This window comes from Gorilla gorilla, chromosome 13 (genome assembly GCF_029281585.2).
Source record: "Gorilla gorilla gorilla isolate KB3781 chromosome 13, NHGRI_mGorGor1-v2.1_pri, whole genome shotgun sequence".
Taxonomy (NCBI): Eukaryota; Metazoa; Chordata; class Mammalia; order Primates; family Hominidae; genus Gorilla; species Gorilla gorilla.
In genome coordinates, this window is record NC_073237.2 from 95,507,473 (window position 1) to 95,525,512 (window position 18,040).

At 41.9% G+C, this 18,040-nt stretch overlaps 1 long non-coding RNA gene across 2 annotated transcripts in view; it reads left to right on the forward strand.

Moving 5' to 3' along the window:
* LOC134756892 (uncharacterized) overlaps positions 1–18,040 on the forward strand; it is a 41,228-nt gene extending 23,188 nt beyond the window's left edge. The window contains exons 2-4 of one of the 2 annotated variants that reach the window (XR_010130298.1): positions 3,087–3,178; positions 5,954–6,038; positions 17,852–18,040. This is a non-coding gene — a long non-coding RNA (uncharacterized lncRNA). Of the gene's footprint in view, positions 1–3,086; positions 3,179–5,953; positions 6,039–9,521; positions 9,902–17,851 lie in introns of those variants that run through there. The other variant, XR_010130297.1, reaches the window with a different exon arrangement.

Genomic DNA, 18,040 nt, shown 5'->3' on the forward strand with positions numbered 1-18,040 from the left:
CCTTTGCTTCCAGGTTCCCTCATTGTGGTCTTCATTGTAAGACACTTTGCCATGCAGCTCTCTGCCTCTATTCCTACAGTGGGGAAAATTGAAGCATAGGACGGAGGCAGAGATTCTCAGAAAATGTTGGTGAAGTGGAATCCCACTGCATTCTGGTAGCATCCAATCCTGCATGCCTCTTTTCCTCACCCCTTTCTTCAACCTCTCTGCATCTGGGCTCTGCACATGCCTCTGTTCCATTCTAGCTAGGTCTTCAGGGACAGGCACCCTTGTGGCCACATGCATTGCCAGCCTGGTGCCCTGCTCTTGTAGCCAAAGTTGTCTTCCAGCTTGGTCTCCAGCACACTGCCCATGAATGGCTGTGTCCCCTCCATAGCTTCTTGCTTTCTAGCTCCACAAGGTAGATGTGCCTTCTATCCACAACCTTCTTACCCCAAGTCAGGGAGCTGTCCACAGCTTTGTCCTGCACTACCTGCCCCCCGCACATACAAGACCCACCCACAGTCCCTACTGGGGACATAGGAGCCATTCCATAAACAGAAGCTGGATGAATATTTAATGGGAAGTAGTATATTAACAACTTACGTGTGTGTTGTAACGATCTGCAGTGAAATATTCCCTCACCTCTTGGTGAAATTATCATTCCAAACCACGGAATACATTAGGTTTTATGATCTACTTGCTTCTTTGGGGAAATACAAATCTTAAAACGTCATCTTCATATGACAGGGCAAAGAGTCCCCAGGGACACAAGATGTTTAAGGACGTTAACTGAGAATCAGAAATAGTTTGCGATTAATATTGGGGTTTTGTTTATGGGCATAAATAAATCCCAAGTCTAGGGCTGACTTATAAAAATCGGTCTGTGATGAAAACTCTGATCGCAAATGATGGAATGGGAAAACAATCTGAATTTAAAAAAGTGATTTGGGGGCAGGGTTACAGCGTTTAGAAGCTAATATTTTCTGGCCATAAATGAATATGCTATTCAAACATTCTGAGTCATCAACTAAAATAAATAGGATAGAGACTAGGAATTTATATTGATGGTCTACAGCTGTCCGAGTTCTGTAAGTAGGTCATGTGAAATGGAGTTCCTTTTCTGGGGTCCTTTTCTGCTGGCCCTTCTTCCTTCCCCATGAAGGCAAGGAAGCCGTGGTAATTCTCAACAGGAGGAGGGCAGAGGAGTAAGCACTGGCATTTGGAGCCTGGCGTGACTGGAAGTAGGCAGGGGTCCTCATGGAAGAAGCACGGCTTTGGGAGTGGGAAGATCCCTGTTTGCCTCCTCCCCGCCTGTTAGTTATGTGACTCTTACATATCCAACCCTGTTCAGGCCTCCTCCTTGGTCCAGAGCCCATCACAGACTGCCCATGGTTTCTAGAACAAAGTCCAAGCCTCCAGATCCTTAGCCTGGCTCCTAGCATCCTCTGCAATGTGCCTCTGCCACTCTCCAGGCTCGCTTCCCAGCACAGTGGGCTTCTGAGCCTCAGCACAGGCTCTCTCACTTCTCGCTCCCTTTCCATAACCTGCAGCCTCTGCCCAGGATGCCCTTCCTCTTAGAGCCATTTGGTTAAAAAAACTGCTCTTCTTTTAAAACAGCTCAGAAGTCATCTCCTCTCTGAAGCCTTCTCAGAGTCCCCTGGGAAGAGGTAGCTTAACCCCCTTCTGACTTTCTAGCAAACCCTGAATATCTTGTAGTCTTGTGGCCTTGTGGTACACAGAATAAGTAGAATATGGTTCCCTGTCTCATTGGTGTTGAATCTGGCTAGGTGGCTTGTTTAGTCCAGGGCCTTAAGAGGCAATGCACTGCTTGTGTTCTTTTGTGCTTCTTTGATTTTCCAAGGGGAATGTAAGGCCATGTGGAGCAAATCTGATCCCAATCCAAACCTGGAGCCAATTCCAGCTGACTTGCATCCTAAGGCAGAGCTGCCCTGGGCAAACCACACAACTGGAAGTGAAAAAAAATGCTTGTTGTTGGAAACCACTGAGTTTTGAGGTGGCTTGTTACACAGCATTCATGTGGCAATAGCTGACCAATACATTATCACCTTGGGGCTGAACCTCAGAGAGAAGTGTAAGCAGAAGAAAGTATCAGCTAAGTGTGGAGGAGCTAAAAGATATCAGGGCTGATACTCTAAGCCTCTCAGAGAAGCCAAACTTTGGTGTGAGGCTGTGTCTAACATGGAAGTGGTAGCACTAGAGAGAGGAGAGATCTGGATAGATGGGCGGAGACAGTGCTCCTGGACGGATATCCAATTCCTGGATAGAGATCCAGGAATTCCCACATGGCCTGGTGGGGGATGAGAAACCTCTAGGAGAACTACTTGACTTATATCAATTAGGGGACAGCACAGGGGAGCTACAAAGCACAGGTTCTTGGGACCTCAGGCTATGGAAGGACTTTAGTTATCTGCTTAATACCCCCAGACCAGACCAATTACCCTCCGCACCAGAAGACCCCATCACAGGACGCCCAGGACCTCACAGAATGGGGATGCAGGAGTAGAGGCCAGTGAGGACCCAGAGGGGAACATAAGCATCCAAGGTCACTCTTCCCGTCACTATGCTGATACCATATCAGAAATTAGGAGGTGGGGAGTGGAGAACCTATGAATGGAGAAAACCTTATGACTTTACGGATGTTAACTTTAAATCAACTGAAACCATACCCAAGAGACTCTTCTAAATGGGAAGAGACGGAGTTACCTTTAATTAAGAAGCTTAAGGTGCCCCTGTCCTAGGTTGAATTCCCTCATCAGAGAAAGGGTAGAGGCTTGGGTACAAGATAAGACATATTGCAGAGAAGACGGTTATTATTATTATTATTATTATTATTATTATTATTATTATTATAACATCTAAGTTGTAGTGGATAATTGTTTACTCTACTTGCTATGACCTGAATGTCGGTGTCCCCCTAAAATTCATATATTGGAACTTAATTTCTAAGGTGATGGTATTAAGAGATGGAGCTTTTGGGAAGTGATTAGATCATAAGGACTCTGCCCTAATGGGTGGGATTGGTGCCCTTATAAAAGGGTTTTAAGGAGTGAGTTTACCCTCTTCTGCCCTTCCATCATGTAAAGGTACAGAGAAGGTATCATCTGTGAAGAACAGGACCTCATCAGACACTAGATCTGCTGGCACCTTGATCTTGGATTTCCCAGCCTCCAGAATTGTGAGCAATGAATTTCTGTTGTTCATAAATTACCCCGTCTAAAGTATTTTGTTATAGCAACAGGAATGAACTTAGATGCCACTACACACACTCTGCTTGCACTGATGGTGCTTTGGAGGTTGAAGGAATTGGGTGTTCGATGTGTGCTGAAGAGTTACGGGAAAAGGGTAGTTGTTGCATGTTACTGGAATTGAAAAGTAGAAAAGCGAACATTTATGTGACTAAGAAAAATGGAAATCCCTTACCCCTGAAGATCTTCAGTATATTAGGAAGATTCTCTCTTTCCCATCACATATGGATTTAGGGTTAAAGTCATTCCACTTAAATATTATGGCAACAGAGAGGCCCTCAAGACCTGGAGACCTCCAAGCTGCTGCTGACTTTTGAGTTTCACAACATTAAGAAGGTAGGGGGTATTATTTTCAATACATCTCTTCTAGAGAAGGATGAAATAAAATGTGTGTGTGTGTGTGTGTTGGGGGGTGATTCAGGAGAATCTGAAATAGGACAGCCTGATACTGAATTGATCATCATTGTTGCTGTAACAAATTAGCCACAATTAACACAATTAACTTTAGTGGCTTAAAAACAAGCCTCCACTGTGTTTGGAGGAACCTAGCAGGCAATGGGATTGGTTAGTATCCAAGATCATTGTTAAGTGTCAGAGCAGGCAAGAGCCCATCCCTGATGGAAGCCTGAAATGTGGGGTGAGAATGACTCATGGGAGAGTCAGTGACTCCTGCTCTGCACTTTGGGTCAAAAAGTTGTATGTTGAACCGAATAATGGTCCCCTAAGGATGACCATGTCCTAATCCCTGGAACCTATGAATGTTTCATTCCATGGTAAAAGTGACTTTGCAGATGCAACTAAATTAAGGATCTTGACATGGGGAGATTATCCTGAATTATTAATATCTGGGTGGGCGCAATATAATCACAGGAGTATTTATAAGAGGAAGACAGGAGTTGCAGGGAGGGGAGGCGATGGAAGCAGAGAACTGAGTCATGTAGCCATAGGCCAAGGAATACAGGCGGCCTCTAGGGGCTACAAGAGGCAAGAAACAGATTCTTTCTAGATCCTCTCTCAGAAGGAACCATCCTTGCCGACACCTTGATTTCAGCCTCAGAAGACTCATTGTAGGCATCTGACTCCCAGAACTGTAAGACAATGCATGTTGTTTTAAACCACTAAAGTTAATTGTGTTAATTGTTGCTAATTTGTTACAGCAACAATGAAAAACAAATACAAGCTGGAAGCAATATAATGAACCAACAATAGGGGACTATGTGACAGAAGCTGTTTTTGTAGAGGAACACACTTACGGGAAGTAGTGTAGAGTTTGAGCTTTTGAGGTGAGCAGATGTGGAGGTCTGAGTCCAGTTCTATCCTTTCTAGTGGTGTGATCATAAGCAAGTGACTTATCCTCTTTGAGCCTCAATTTCTTCATCTGTAAAATGGGGATACCCACCTCATAGTCTTGTGAGGGCTAAACTGTGCCCGGTACACAGTAGGCACTCACTCAGTAGTAATGTCTATTACCATTATCATAGAAAAAAAATCTGAAAGGACCTAAAGCAATAGGAATAAGAGAAAAGTAATAAAAGGTGCGTTATAACAATTAAAGAATCTGGAAATGTTCAGAGTTTTATAAAGGTCTAATTCATTCTCAAACAATGAGCTACAGTCTGTTTGTAGCTCTGCCTCTTGGGTAATGTTTTTTATTACTTTTACTACTTTTATTTTTACAAGTTACTTGCAATTAAATGTTGTATCTTGCCAGTTCTTTTAAATAATTTTTCAAAGTGTACAACATTTGTACTGTCTTCCGTTAAATTGCTTTTGCCCACGTGGTTTGCTCCCAAGGTTTTGAGGTGGTAGGGACTCTGAGTGAGGGCAGAAAGCACACAGGGAAAGAAAAAGGGAGCTTGAGCATTTTTTCATGTGTTTTTTGGCTGCATAAATGTCTTCTTTTGAGAAGTGTCTGTTCATGTCCTTTGCCCACTTTTTGATGGGGTTGTTTGTTTTTTTCTTGTATAAAGACACATGCACACGTATGTTTATTGTGGCACTATTCACAATAGCAAAGACTTGGAACCAACCCAAATGTCCAACAATGATAGAGTGGATTGAGAAAATGTGGCACATATACACCATGGAATACTATGCAGCCATAAAAATGATGAGTTCATGTCCTTTGTAGGGACATGAATGAAATTGGAAATCATCATTCTCAGTAAACTATCGCAAGAACAAAAAACCAAACACCGCATGTTCTCACTCATAGGTGGGAATTGAACAATGAGATCACATGGACACAGGAAGGGGAACATCACACTCTGGGGACTGTTGTGGGGTTGGGGGAGGGGGGAGGGATAGCATTGGGAGATATACCTAATGCTAGATGACGAGTTAGTGGGTGCAGCGCACCAGCGTGACACATGTATACATATGTAACTAACCTGCACAATGTGCACATGTACCCTAAAACTTAAAGTATAATAATAAAAGAAAAAAAAAAAGAAAAAGGGAGCTTGGCCTTCTGGAGTCTGGAGGGACAGCCTGGGGCATCTGGGGACAGAGAGCAAGCACCCTTTCATCTGATACTTAATGCTGGGAGGAAAAAAGCAAGGTTAAACTGTGACTTTAAGCAAATCATGTTTACTTAAGTAATTCATTGTGGGTATTTTTTGCAAATGGCTTAAAACCGCGTCTCTACTTAGTCATGCAGATATTAGCAGGTAAGGAGAACTTTATTTTTAATATTAATTCAACAGACATATTGAGCATCCACCATTGGCCAGGCAGATGAAAGAATGGATCTGGGAGGGAAGCAGTGAGTGGATGAAGAGAAACTCAAAAGTGAGTAAATCAAGCTAACCAGTTTCCATAAGCCTATTATCTACTTTCACATTTTTCCATATTTACCTTATATCTCTATTTCTCTTTTTATTTTCAAAATAATTTGAAAGTAATTTTCAGACATCATGATTCTTCATCCCTATATATTTCAATGGAAATCTCTGCTATGGACTGAATTGTGTCCCCCTCAAATTCACACGTTGAAGCCCTAACCCCAAATGTGATATTTGGACATGGGGCACTTGGGGGTAATTAGGTTTAGATGAGGTCACAAGGGTGGAGCCCTCACAATGGGATTAGTGCCCTTGTAAGAAGAGATACCAGAGAGCTTTTGTGCTCTTTCTCTCTCTGTTGTGTGAGGACACAGTAAAAAGGCAAAGCTGTCTGCAAGCTGAGACTACAGCTTTCAGGAAGAGGGCGCTCACCCAAGTTCAACTATGCTGGCACCCTGACTTAGGACCTCCAGTTCCTAGAACTGTGAGAAATAAATGTATGTTGTTTAAGCCACTCAGTCTATGGTATTTTGTTATCACAGCCCAAGTAGAGTAAGACGATTGCCTAAGAGTAAGAACATATTCCTTTATTACCATCTACTATTATTACTAAGAAAGTTAAACATAATTCTATAAAATCATCTAATATCATCTATATTCTAATGTCCCGAAAATGGGTTTTATACCTATTTTAATCTACTCTGATTTTATTGTTGTTGTTTTACTTACCTGGAATAAAACTGACCTTTGATCACTGTTGCCAATGGCATGTCTGTTCACCATATAGCATTTGCTTGCATTGCAGAGTCCTGTTTAAAAGAAAATCACCAGGCTCTGCCAAGCTTGCCCTCTACCTTCCTGTTAAATAACATCAAATACCATGTCTTGAAAAAGCTGGACCCTTTCACCTCCCCTTTCTAACTGTACCTGGGAGGAGCTTAGGCTCTCTTCTTATGGACCAATTGATGTTCACTCAGGTAGGATGAAATGGGGTGCAAGAAATTAGGTTCTTCAGCCCCTTCTGCAGCTGCCAATTTTGAATTGATATCATTTGATTTGGAAAATATTAAGTGTCCACCATGTGCAGGGGCCTTTCACATGAATTATCTTGTTAAATACTCACAGAAACTCTGCAGAATATAGTGGGACCATATCTCCTTTTAGGGCTCTGGGTATACAAGAAATGTTATTATTCTTTATTTCCTTTAAGTCAACTTTGGACTCTTTGAGTTCTTGTTTTACCATGATTTTTTTTTTTTTTTTTTTACCATTCTGCTTCAGTTGTTATTGCGGTCCCCCTTCCTGTCTTCCTTCCTCCTTCCCTTTCTTTTATCCACCCACTCCCCTTAATCCCCTCTACCTCCTTTCATTCCCCTTCCATTCTGCTCTTCCCCACCTCTTCATAAGTCCCTTCTGCCTCCCTCTTCCCTCTGCTCTTCCTCCTCACACCTTCCTTTTCTCTCTGCCTTCTTAACCACACAGAGCTCCCTGTGGGTGGCGCTGTGGTCCATACCAATAACAGTAAATTCCCATTTATCGAGTGCTCACTGCATGCCAGGTGCATGGATGAGTCTAATTAGTCCTCACAGCAACCCTATGAGAAAAGTTGATTGGTTATGATGCTTTAGGCTGCAAGTAACAAAACCCAACTAATGGTGGCCTGAATCACAAGACATCTATCCTTTACTTAACATGATGGAGGAGGAGGATGCTGGCCTTATTTCAGCTGCCCAGTGGTGGCATCAAGGCCTCCAGCCTTCTGCTCTCTTCTTCTCCACTGGGCTTATTCCTGAGCGTCTGCAGTATGGCAACTGAGCCCCACATCTGCACTCAAAGACAGGAGGCAGAGTAGAGGCTATAGCTGTGAGAAACTTTCTTTTCCTGTTGTGAAAGGAAAATATCTCGGGCCCCAAGAATCACTAAGCTAAAGGGAAAATTCAAGCTGGGAACTGCTTAGGGCAAACCTGCCTCCCAGTCTTTTCAAAGTTATTCCTCTGCTCACTGAGATAAATGCACATCTGATTACCTCCTTTGGAAAATTGAATCAGAAACTCAAAAGAATTCAACCATTTATCTCTCACCTATCTGTGACCTGGAAACCCCCTTTCCCCTTCGAGTCTTCCTGCCTTTGCTTTGAGTTGTCCCGCCTTTCCAGACTGAACCAATGTACTTCTAACACATATTGATTGATGTCTCATGTCTCCCTAAAATGTATAAAACCAAGCTGTGCCCCGAACACCTTGGGCACATGTTGTCAGGACTTCCTGAGGCTGTGTCACAGGTGCACATCCTCAACCTTGGCAAAATAAACTTCCTAAATTAACTGGATTTTCTGGGACCACTCTGTGCTTATCTCTCTTTAATCTTCCCCCTCTCAACCCATTGGCCTAACATGTGTTACTTGGTCACCGCTAGCCACAAGGGAGACTGGGAAACTGAGTGTTGAGCTTTTTTAGCCTCTGTAGTGGTGAGAAGAGAGAAGGGATTTGGGAATTTCCTTCGGGTGGCCACTTAACACTGTCTGCCTCATAATTGGCCCTCCTTTTACAAAAGAAAAACTGAGACTCAGAAGAGTTCTTATTTGCTCCAAGGATCAAGCTGCTAAGAAGAGCTTGAATCAACATTTCTTTGACTTCAAGTTCACAAAATTTTCAATAAGCAATTCTTACTGACTGAGGGCATTCTATAAGGCACACAGCTCTCTTGCCACCCTTATATGTACGTTTATTTATTCAAACATCTCTGAGTGCTTATTGTGTGCCAGGCCTGGGCTGAACACCAGGGGTCCAGAGATGGATGAGCAGGGCACAGTCCAGTGGGCTCGCTGATACATTAACAGATGGTTCCAGTTCAGAGTGGTAAGTGCGCCAGGAGAGCTGGCGTGTGAGCATAGATGAAGGGTGTGAATGACTAAGCTTCCAAAACATACCTTGCCCAATGTCACCTGCTAGAGAGTGGCAGAGCAGGGACTCAGAGTGTGAGTTGTCTAATTACAAAGCTGGAACCCTGCCCCTCTTCCCTTGCACCTTCTGCCGTCCACAGCAGCCAGTGGAGGGAGCAACAGTGACACCCAAGCAGGCATGGACCCCAGCTCTATGTAGGTGGCTTCTGAATGATGATGGTTCTCTTCACAGCATTCCCCAGAAGTGATGGCATGAGCTTAAAGAAAACAAAAGCAGCGCTATCTCCAGAATAATCGCCCTGCAAGCCTGTTCAAAGTGTTTTTTTTTTTCTTAAAAAAACAAAACAAAACAAAACTGTTTGGTCACATCTAAGCTGGGCTCAGCAGAGTGAAGCTAGCCATCTAGATCTTCATGTCCTAGCTACTTACTTTTCTTCAATGGTGGCATTCTCCCCCTTAACTAAGGTCACTCAGTTCCCCACTTGGCTTTACCTATGGTTGGTTGTAGGCTGTAAGTGAAAGGAAATGCCAACTTCTCACAACTTGGAGAAAAACTCAGCCCAGTCATGGCTTTTCCTCCCACTGTAGAAGCTGAAAATGCCAGACACATCCCAATCTCCCTTGCACCAAGCAGAGCCGTGGCCTGGGCTCAGCCAATCAGACTCATCGCTCCTGAGCTGAATTACAAGCGAATGAAGTGGAGAAGGAGGGATCCTGCAGGATCCATTCTAGCAAGGGTGTTGGCAGCCACAGCAGCCACAACAGTTTCCCGAGGCGGCAGATCTGGTGGCTGCATCTGAATGGAACAGCAGAGGGCTGGCATTGTAAACTATGAGCTGCAGGTCCACAGCAGCAACAGCGGAGTCTGCACAGGGCCAGTTCTGAGCCTGCTTTCCAACATCATCACAGCTGTATGGCCTCGAAGGCTGGTTTTAGGCTTTCTCATATACTCTGTGTGCTATCCAATATCCTACAATAAATTCCTTTCTGGTGTAAATCAGGAAAAATTAGTTTGTTGCTTGCAAACTAAGCACCCTGGCTGTTATATGCACAACTTCTGGAAGGGCATGCAGACACAATCCATTACTAAAATGACTAGTCTTATTGAAAGCTTTCTACTGAGCACAAAAGATGCTGCAAACTTTTTTTTTTTTTGAACTGGATTTTTGATTTCAGAATAGTTTTAGACATAGAGAAGAAGTGCAGAGTAGTTCAAAGGGTTCTCATATATTCCATAGCCAGTTTCCCATATTCTTAACGTCTTATGTTAGTAAAGTACAGTGGTTACAGTTCATAAGCCATTACTGATACATTAATACTAACTAAAGTCCAAACATTATTCAGATTTCCTTAATTTTTACCCATTTCATCTAATGTCATTTTTCTGTTCCAGGATCCTATACAGAATACCAAATTACATGTAGTTGTCAGTTCTCCTTAGCCTCCTCTTGGCTGTGACAATTTCTCAGGCTTTATTTTTGGTTTTGAGGAGGACTGGTCAGGTATTTTGTAGCATGCCCCTCTACTGGCACGTGTCTAATGTTTTCCTTATGATTAGATTGGGGTTATGGGTTTTGAGGAAGAAGACCACGGAGGTGAAGTGCCATTCTCGCTACATCAGATCAAGGGCACATCCTATCAACATGACATAAGACATTGACCTCAATCACTTGGTTGAGGTAGCGGATGTCAGGTTTCTTGGCTGTGAAGTTACTCTTTTTCCCCCTTTTCATACTGTACTCTTTGGAAGGAAGGAACTATACACATCCTAAAATTAGAGTAGGGAATTACACTCTACATCCTTGAGAGTGGGGTACCCACATAAGCTATCTGGAATTCTGCAAGGGAGATTTATTCCAAACCAATATAAATAAGTGAGTGAATAAATAAGTGAGAGATCTATTCTATTCTCTCCTGCTTATTTATTCACTCGTTTATTTATATCAGCGTGATGCCATGGATATTTATTTTGCACTTTGGGTTACACTCTAGTACTACTTTATTTTGGTGCTCTTGGCTTTGGGAGGCCAAGGCAGGCGGATCACCAGAGGTCAGGAGTTTGAGACCAGCCTGGACAACATGGTGAAATCCTGTCTCTACTAAAAATACAAAAAATTAGCTGGGCATGGTGGTGGGTGCCTGTGATCCCAGCTACTGAGGAGGCTGAGGCAGGAGACTCACTTGAACCCGGGAGGCATGGGATGCAGTGAGCTGAGATCCCGCCATTGCACTCCAGCCTGGGCAACAAGAGCAAAACTCCATCTCAAAAAACACACACACAAACAAGCAAACAAAAGAAATCAAGATCTAGGTGCTAGGCATGGGTGTTGCTACTAGGGTGTCATTGCCCCTGGAGTGTCATTGCTTCTAGGCCCTCTCAGCTGACAGAGCAAGGAAATATATGTGTGTACACTAACCGGTGCATATCTATATATCCATAAATATTTCTTTGTGTAGCCATCTGGATCTATATTAAGTTTCACATGAGTGCTTGCTGATGTCTTCAACTCTGCTCTATTACTACATTGATCAGTGTAGCCTTTTCCCCTTGCTTACCTGTAACCTCTCACTCCAACTGTGAGAAACCTGGCTTCTACCATCTGCTACCTATTTACTTCATTGTTTAATTCCAGTATACGTAAGTGCTGGTTTCAGAATTGTTAGCCCATACCCCCATGGGAAACGACTTTGTCACTAGACTACAGTGCTTATGTGCCGTTCCCTTGGCCTTTCTCTTGGCCAGGCCTCACTCATTTCTAAAGTTATACTTAGTTCAGTACCTTTTTCTCTCACCCATTTCAGTAAGCTTATTTCAAACATTTGTACAAACTTTCCTTTTTTCCCTGTTAGGCGGATTTTCAGTCCAGCCTCAGACTGGAACCCCTTCCTTTTCCTGACTTCCTCTTTTTCACCCTTAGCTCTTCATCCTGAAACTGCGGTTTCATCCTGTTAGTCCTTCACCTGGGGTAGGCCAAGGAACATGTTTGGTCTCTATCCTGAAGGAGCAAAGGTGTGTTCCCACAACCCGGGGAAGCATCTCATAGACCTCTGGGGGAGCAGATTGTCCAGAACAGAGAACCCATGAAACAAGAAAACCTTTCTTTCTCTTTCTGTTATTTGCGGCCTCTCATAGCATTACTTAGGTGTGTTATTAGGATAATTTAAGCCCCATCCACAGACATACGCGTGGAAAGGAAGAAAGGTGTTGAATGGAGACAGAGACCACCATCCTGCCACATGGGGGACTGTGAGGACTGACTGCAAGGCAGGGTGAGATTCAGCCATGCCACGGCCATGCCACAGTACTACAGAGCATAGCTTTTCCAAGATCCAATCATTCATGATCGCAAGATTTCATTTGCCTTGAAACATTAAGTTATTCAACTTTATTATTATTATTATTATTGTTTTTAAATCAGAATATTAGAATACTTTGAAAAATCACCCAGTGCGCCCTGAAAGGTATTCTAAATACCATTCTCAATAATCCCTGTGGCTCTTATCGTGGGGAATCTGAAGTTTGAAGTGACATCTCTCATCAATTCTGCCCCTGGGGATAAAGTGGGAGACTGACAGCTGATCACTTCTTGCCTTTGATAAGCCTTTCTTATTCTAATTACACCTTTCCTTAAAGTAACTTTTCCAGCTTCCCACCCTCACCCTGCCCCTTATATCCCTGTTTAAAAGGAGCTTATTCAGATAGCTTGTGAATAATGATGCCTCAGGATGGTTTAATGGGGAAAAAGGAAACCTGTAGAGAGCCTTATCTTGAGTGAGTGTCTCAAGCATCCAAGATTATCTCCCTGTCACCCTGTGACCCATCTTCTTCGCGCCACCTTTTAATTTTGGTAGCAATTACAGTGTATATGGATAATGCCCATTAGCATATTCATGGTCATCTCTTCATATTTATTGTCCGCACAACTCATTAATCTTCATCTACTTTGTGTGCTTGACAGCTCAATCTATTTTGCAATCTCTGGGAAGCAGCCATGGCCCCCCAAAGCCTTTGTTTTCCTGTAAATAAACTGTGTTGGGGACCAGGGGACAATGATGCATCCTGTGGTGATTGACACCAGCCACGGCTACTAATCAGGATGGGACTTCATTGCCAGCTGAGTCGAGTGCATTATGGGGCCATTGTTCCAATGCTGCCAGGGCAAGAACACACACAGCCAGTCACCTTCGCAAGATGGGTTGATTGTTCTTCAAGATTAGACCGAGTTGCCTTATTATCCATCCCAGACAACAAGGCATCTCACCCAAACAGACGCATTTGCAGGAACGGCCAGCACACCGGCCAGATTTGAATTGCTAATGTATAATCTGCCCGGCACAGATGTGCAATGAATATTTGGATGTTGTTTTGCCCGTCAGTTGAGGAGGATGAATTGATGAGGTGATGAGTATTCAATGATGGGTCCTGGATGTTGGCCAACAGCAGAGGTTGAGCACTTGCATGGATGATCATCAGATTACCCCCCAAAGTGCCTGTGCCATAATTCAGCAGCAAATTCTAGGACAGTCTAGCAGAGTGTACTTCTGGTTGGTGGAAAGTTCCCTTTCTTTTCTGGTACAATTAGATGTTTCGCTGTGTTTTTCAGGCTTAGGAAAGATATAGAAGTTGCCTTTATTGCCCTTCCCTGCCAACTCTTAAGGATATGAATAACGGTTCAGGAGCTAACTACTTGGGTTTCAATTTAGCTTCAGCATTTTCTAGCTCATTTTCTTAAGTTCTTTGTGCCTCTGTTTCCTCATTTGTTAAAACAGATTGAAAAATTCTACCACCCATCTAGAACTATTGTGAGGATTAAATCAGATAATGTACACAGACTAAGTGCTAGAACAGTGCCAGTTACCTGTTACTGTATTGTTGGTCATTTGCTTTCTCTCAGTATTACTGTGGTCAAGTAGCTTGGATACACTGGAAATAAAATTAATCCATTTTCATTACCTCAGGAGAGCTCATGGCCTATACTATGCTACTTTCCCTGGTACATTTCCGATAGAAAATGTACCCTTCCTATTGGAATGGAACTTTTCCTATAGTTATATAACCATGGAGCCCTTTTTCCTGAAGCATTTTTTACAGCTTATTTTCCCTGGAACATACTATAGGAAAAGCAGCTCTAGGAGGTAAACATTTACAAAGTTTTGAAAGAAAAACATGTGACTCAAGAATTTTATATATAATCAAGCTATTTATATGCAAGACAATAGGAATTATACAAATGCATATATTCTCTCTGAAAAAATGTTATTCAAAGATGTGTTCCATAGAAAGGGAACAATGAATCTAAGGTAGAAACCAGTGAGACCAGTTGATTGTACTGAAGTAAGTCCAAACAACTGCAGTAAATATATTATCAAACTTGAAATAAAAAAATTAAAATATTTGAAAGAAATTATTTATATTGAAATAATGGGATAATGAAATACATCAATGAATAGCAGAAGAATGAAGAAAATCAGAAGGGAAAGCTAGTGTCCTTTTTAAGAAAAAAAAGGATGGTACAAAGGATATATACACATATATATTATGTATATATGTATTACACTTGTGTGTATAGATACATACAGTGTACACATATACAGGTGTGTATATATATGTGTGTGTACATATATACAGGTCTGTATATATGTGTATATATATGTGTGTGAGTATATATATGTGTGTGTGTATATATATATGTGTGTGTGTATATACACACACAGGTGTAATAAGAGCAACCTCAGTAATCTTTAATAAAATATTAAAAGCCAATACTATAAGAAAGAACACTAAATCTAAGATTTCTCTATTTATTAGACAAACCAAAAAATATTCAAAATTAAAATATGGGTAAAATATGATTATTTAATGTGAACAAAGAGAAAGTCAGGTCTGAGGATGTTAGTATTGAACAATGCAGAATTATGTAAGTCAAAGAATATTAAACTGCTAATTTCATTTCTTTATCTTCAGTGCTATGCACAGGGTAGGTCCTAAATATATATGAGTAAGATTTATTGTGGAAGTGGAAGCAATGAGTGAAAGGTATGTGAGAAGGCATGATTTGCCTGCAAGGACCTCTTGAGGGTAAGTTTAAAAATAAATTTATTGACACACAATATTTGTACATATTGACAGTGTAACATGACATTTTGTTGCATGCATACAATGTGTAATGATCAAGTCAGGGTATTTGGGGTGTTCACCATCTTGAGTATTTACCATTTCTTGGTGTTGGGAACATTTCAGGTTCTCTTCTAGCTATTTTGAAATATACAATACATTGTTGTTAACTATAATCACCCTACTCTGCTATTGAACATTAGAACTTATTTCTTCAATCTAACTGTATATTTGTATCCATTAACCAACCTCTCTTCATCCCTCCGACCCCCTCCCAGCCTCTGGTAACTATTTTTCTACTCTATCTCCATGAGATCAATTTTCTTTTCTTTTCTTTTTGAGACCGAGTCTCGCTCTGTTGCCCAGGCTGGAGGGCAATGGCAGGATCTCGGCTCACTGCAACCTCCGCCTCCTGGGTTCAAGCGATTCTCTTGCCTCAGCCTCCTGAGCAGCTGGGATTACAGGCACCCGCCACCACGCCCAGCTAATTTTTTTGTATTTTTAGTAGAGACGGGGTTTCACCATGTTGGACAGGCTGGTCTCAAACTCGTGACCTCAGGTGATCCACCCACCTCGACCACCCAAAGTGCTGTGATTACAGGTGTGAGCCAGCCCGCCCAGCTGAGATCAACTTTTTTAGTGCCCACATATAAGTGAGAACGTATTTGTCTGTCTATGCCTGGCTTATTTCACCTAACATAATGACTTCCAGTTCCATCCATGTTGCTGCAAATGACAGGACTTCATGCTTTTTTATGGCTGAATAGTATGCCATTTTGAATATATACACCACATTTTCTTCATCCATTCATCTGTTAATGGACATGTTTCAAAGACTTCATATCTTTGCTATTATGGATAGTTCTGCAATAAACAAGGAGGTGCATGTATTCCTTTGATATACTGAGTTCCTTTCCTTTATTTATTTATTTATTTTTGGGGGGACAGAGTCTTGATCTGTTGCCCAGGCTGGAGTGCAGTTGAGCCATCTTGGCTCACTGAAACCTCCACCTCCTGGGTTCAAGTGATTCTCCTGTCTCAGCCTCCAGAGTAGCTGGGACTACAGGTGCATGCCACCAAGCCCAGCTAATTTTTTTATTTTTAGTTGAGACGGGGTTTCACCATGTTGGTCAGGCTGGTCTCGAACTCCTGACCTCAGGTGATCCACCTGCCTCAGCCTCCCAAGTGCTGGGATTACAGGCATGAGCCACTGAGCCTGGCCCAGATTTCCTTTCCTTTGGATAAATAGCCAGTAGTGGGATTGCTGGATTGTATGGTATCTCTATTTTTATTTTTATTATTATTTTAAAAAATCTCCATACTGTTTTCCATAATACTTGTACTAATCTATATTCCCACCAACAGTGTATGAGTTCCCTTACTCTGCATCCTCGCCGGCATCTACTTTTTTTTCTTTTTCTGTTTTTTTTTTTTTTTTGAGATGGAGTCTTGCTCTCGTTGCCCCGGCTGGAGTGCAATGGCAGGATCTCGGCTCACTGCAACCTCTGCCTCTTCGGTTCAAGTGATTCTCCTGCTTTGGCTTACCAAGTAGCTGGGATTACAGGTGCCTGCCACCATGCCTGGATAATTTTTGTATTTTTGGTAGAGATAGGGTTTCGCCATGTTGGCCAGGCTGGTCTCGAACTCCTGACCTGGTGATCCACCTGCCTCGGCCTCTCAAAGTGCTGGGATTACAGGTGTGAGCCACCACGCCTGGCCAATTTTTTTTTTCTTTTTGTCTTTTTAGTAACAGTCATTCTAACTGAGGTAAAATGTTGAAGTGCTCAACATCACTAACGAGCTATGATTAGTGATATTGAGCATATTATTATATACCTGTTGGCTATTTGTATGTCTTTTGGGAAATGTCGGATTTTTTTTTTTTTTTACTGTTGAGTTGTTTGAGTTCCTTGTATATTCTGGATATTAGTCCCTTATCAGATGAGTAGTTTCCAAATATGTTCCCCTATTTTAACAGGTTGTCTCTTCATTCTGTTGTTTTTGTTGCTGTGCAGCTTTTTAGTTTAATATAGTCCCATTTGTCTGTTTTTTGTTGTTGTTGTTGCCTACTCTTTTGATATCTTAGCTATAAAATCTTTGCCTAGACCAGTGTCCTCAAGTGTTTCCCCTATGTTTTCTTCCAGTAGTTTCACAGTCTCAAGTTTTAGATTTAAGTCTTTAATCAATTTTCAGTGGATTTTGTATATGGTGAGACACAGGAGTCTAGTTTCATCCTTCTGAATAGGAATATTGAGTTTTCACAGCACCATTTATTGAAGGGGGCGTCCTTTCCCCAATGTATGTTCTTCGTGCCTTTGTCAAAAATCAACTGGTTGTAAGTATGTGGATTTATTTCTTGGTTCTCTATTCTGTTCCACTAATCTATGTGTCTGTTTTTAATACAAATACTCAGCTGTTTTGGTTACTATAGCCCTATAATGTATTGCATTGGGGATTGCACTGTAAGGAACTGCATTACATGTGTTGATTGCCTTGGGTAGTGTGGTCATTTCAGCAATATTAATTCTTCCAATCTATGAGCATGGAACATCTTTCCATTTGTTTGTGTCCTCTTCAATTTATTTCATCAGTGTTTTGCTGGATACATTTATTCTTAGGTATTTTATATATTTTTGATAGCTATTGTAAATGGGATTGGATTCTTGATTTCTTTTTCTGCTAGTTCACTATGGGTGTATAGAAAAACTACTGATTTTCTATGTTGATTTTACATCCTGCAAATTTACTGATTTTGTTTATCAGATCTGAGGGTTTTTTTTTTTTTTTTTTTGGTGGAGTCTAGGTTTTTCTACATACAAGATCACATCGTCTGCAAAGAAAAACAGGCCAGGCACAGTGGCTCACATCTGTAATTTCAGCACTTTGGGAGGCTGAGGGAGGCCTGCTTGGGTCCAGGAGTTCGAGACCAGCCTGGGCAACATTGGGAGACCCCATCTCTACAAACTTTTTTTTAAATAATAAAAAAAAACAA